Here is a 4,267-nt window from a genome sequence, read left to right on the forward strand (position 1 = left end):
ACATTGCATATCGTATCAGTATCACAGATGAATGGCATGTGGCATAGGTGGAATGCTCCTCATGTTGACCATTCCACTCGTGCCATGGAGTATCAATGGTGACGGGCTGTATTGAGCATGTATAATCAGTCAATACGAACCACTATTGGCTTGATGCCAACAGATACAACACCTGGTTCAATGGAACGAGTTGCCTTCCCAGATTACCTATACCACAACATTTGCTCACTCCAACTTGCTTCTAATTGCTCTGGAAGAGGCTCCTCCTCCAAAAATGACCCAAATGTTGATAAAAAACTAAAGAAAATGACTGAACTCAAGAAGAACAGGTAAGTACTTGTTAACCCTCCAAAGTTTTGTGGATCTACATGTTTTGAAGTTTAAAATATAATAATATGTTGATTTATTGTTAGAGCTATAATATTTTAGGCTTGTATTGTTAGGTTTTATAGTAGGAAAGAACTATAAGATGGACCATTAATGATCTATTAAATTTATTGATCTAATAACAATTTGTGATAAAAATGATTTTTCTTAAGTTTTTAGGAAAATCCAAAAAATAGAAAAGTATTTGTCTTATATTTTAAATTATTAGATATCTTTTTTTGGAATTCTGAAAGTCATAAAATTATTGTATTATGTGTGTTTTAAATGATCTTCATGGTGGGGAAGAACTATAAAATGGACCCATCAATGATGATATAAACTATTGGAGTGTGCATTTCCGATGTGATTATACCTTATTCATAGTGATTTCAACTTCAAATTTAATTTTATTTGATGTATTTGTAGATTAGTAAGAGTTTCCCAATATATCCAAATGTATTCACATCTTTCTACCATATCTGTGTATCTAAAATGCACCAAGATATTTTATCAATCAATTAATTTCAACCATCTAAATAGTTTATCAAGATTTCATCCAATCTCGCCCATCCAAAGATTTCGAGTAATGTCAACCGTACAAGTGATGCATGAAAATATCTAAAAAAATAAGGCCATGTAATGTGTCAACTTACTAGAGAACCGGACCATCAATGGTGTATCAAATTTTCAACTAATCTGGCCCATCTATGTGATGGACCAAGTTTTCATTTAATCTTAGCCCACCTAAATGATGTACTAAATCAATCTAAAGATACAGTCCATGAAAGAGATTTCTTAAAATCAGTGAATTATTCTTAGCCATCCAAGTAAAATACCAGGAGTTCTACAAATCAAGGCCATTCAAATAATGCACCAAAAACAACCCAAAAATCTATGTATAAAAAAACAAAATTCCAGTTCTACCAAAATTAAGTTGATACATCATTTCAGTGCTTTTGTTTTTTTTTTTTTTTTTCCTTACAATAGATTTACTGCTTTTTTTGGGGGATATTCTATCTACATAACATGATTTTTTTTTAATTAATTGACATGGTGTTTGGCACCGGAGTGTTGCACATGCATTTGTTTCACCTGTTTTTTTTTTGAAAAACACAAAAAAATGGAATGCACGTTGATTAGGCATTTAAAGTGATTTGACTTAATATTATAACATATTTATAATGACATGGTGTTTGGCACCGGAGTGGGCTTTTTCAAATTTTAATGTAACATGTCACTAAGACGATTCAGGATCATCAAGGCAATTCAAAAAACACCAACTTGGCATTTCAAGAACCCCCTAGCTCCTTTCCTGAATCCCAAAACTAATCATTACAAAACCCCTACCTCCATTTAATTGCTGATGTGACACCCATGACACATCAACAGAATGGTTGTCTGTAGACCTGATTCCATATTCAGCATTGTGTATAGCAAATGTGAACTCGTCCTTTCCTCTATATACCTTTCTTATCAAATTTGTGAAGCTATGAGTGTGGATATGATCAGAAAGCAACTCTGATAATTTGGTAATGCCATGTTTTATCAGACTTGAGTTGGTGAGTTTTAATTCAGCTGACCCAATTAAAATAAAATGGGAAAAAGATGAAGAGGAAAAGGAAAACTAAAAGGCATGGGAAAGAGTTAAAATAGTTTTGGGAATGTAAAACAAAATCAAATTATCCGATAAGATGAACAATTCTAACTTGTTGACCCTTCTCTGGTATGATATCTGCTTTATTATTTGTCTTCTTCATCATCAGAAATCTAGGAGATACATAGAGCTGAATGGAATTTTGTGTTAGAGTTAATATGATTTTAAATTAAGTTAAATATATGCATAAGTGATATATTAATATTTGAATTGTGTAACAAACAAAAAATGAGTAGATTGACTTAAAACTTATTGCTTTGCCTTTATAAATAAGTCATTAAAGGACTATTCATTTGCACCGAAGGTCTGAAGTCTAACATCTGAATGATTCTAAAACTGTAATAAATACTTTTAGAGGTGTATTATTCTAAAATCTGAATGCTGAGATCTTAAAAATAACAATTAACCTTTTTAACCTTGGATATGAAAAACTTGTTTAATTATTAAAAAATTTATTAACAATTAATTAAACCAATATAAAATAATTAATAAAAGTGGAATTGTTAAAAATTATAAATTATTAAATATTTTTTAAAGAGTTGATCATTTATTAATTAATTAATAAGTAATAAATTATTACATAGTTATTAATTAAATTAATTAACTAATAATTAATAGTTTATAATTATTATTAATCATTTGGATAATTAATTAATAATTATAATTTAATCAATTAATTAATTGAATTTATAATAAAATAATTAAACAGAATACATGTATAATTAAATAATAATATTTCTAAGTGTTATTTCATTAATAATTATATAATAAGATAATAAAAAATTAGTATTAACTATTTAAATAATAAATTTTAAAAATAGCATACATTAAAAGAATAACCTTTTGGGGATATTTTTGGAAAAGAAAAGTGAGCATTATTATTATTATGTACATGATGTTAAGTACATTAAGTCTAAAGATAAAATGAGAACCAAACGATCTTAATGCCTCGTGAAGAATTAAGAGATAAGAGATAAGAGGCTCTAAGTAGGTTGAGAGTTCTTTAATGGCTAAATAGTTTGTTGAATTGATTATTATGAATGTTTTTAAGTACTTTATCATGTAACTATTGTATCCTGATAAAGACAAAAGAATGAGTCATTCAGATCAACCACTCCAACTGTTATCAAACAGCCCCTTAGTGTATTCATTGGTTGCTTTTTAGATAAAAATGAAAGACATCCCATCATCTTAATTTGCAATGTACCACATGCCCACAATTGTCGACCACATGCCCAACAGAATGTTGTAGCTTGAAACACTCTTATCACTGGTTTGGAGTCACCTTAGAGCCAAAATGTCATGTAGGCATAAAGATCCCCTTGCTTTCTCCAAATCAATGATTAACTTCCCTATATCTATTGTGATCTTTTTAGTGCAATTTAGCCAAGATAATAATTTCTTGAGCATTACCTCTATGTCGTTAGTGGAATAAAAATGGTTTGGTGGATTCAATTATTATATCAATTTCTCATGTTTTCTCTTTTCATTTCAATTTGTTCAATTAGTTTTTCTTTGAGCTCTATCTTAATCACTTCCTAATATTCCACAACCAATTTTTGAAGCATTCTCTACAATTTTTGTTGGGATTGAAAACAGAAACAGTGGGATATCAGTAAATACATAATTCAAAACAAAGTTGGACATGTCTTTTCACGGGACCTGCGTCGGCATGTAGGGTAAGCAAAACAAAGAGTTGCAAAAATTGGAGACACACCAAAGATAGTGACTGGACTGGGTATAATAAGGTATCCTTACCAGAATTAGGTAAATGATGGTCCACAAGTAGGATGATCTCAAAAATAGCTTCCATAGCAACACCCTTGGGCTGTGTTTGGTTTGAAAGAAAAGGTAGGGAACGGAAACCTATGAGCAAACCAGCCTTTAAAGTAAACTTCTATAGACTTTAGCAAATTCCCCCACCCATGAAAAGAAAAATTAAAAAAATAAATAAATAACTATAATACTTATTGTTTGGTTTGAAAGAAAAGGTAGGGAAACCCATAGCAAACCAGCCTTTAAAGTAAACTTCTATAGACTATAGCAAATTCCCCTACCCCTGAAAGGAAAAGATTAAAAAAGAAAAAACTATAATACTTATCAATGAAAGAGCCTAAACAAATGTTTCGGGATTTAAATAAAGATCTTTATGTAGCAAAATTGAAAGTTTGAACTCCAACCACTGGCCTGATGAATCTGTACAGCTTCAGGATTTGTGGTTGGACTGTTCATTCTCACATAAAGATG

The sequence above is a fragment of the Nelumbo lutea genome, chromosome 7, assembly GCF_056320005.1.
Source record: "Nelumbo lutea isolate HS-2025 chromosome 7, American lotus-T2T, whole genome shotgun sequence".
NCBI classification, from domain to species: Eukaryota; Viridiplantae; Streptophyta; class Magnoliopsida; order Proteales; family Nelumbonaceae; genus Nelumbo; species Nelumbo lutea.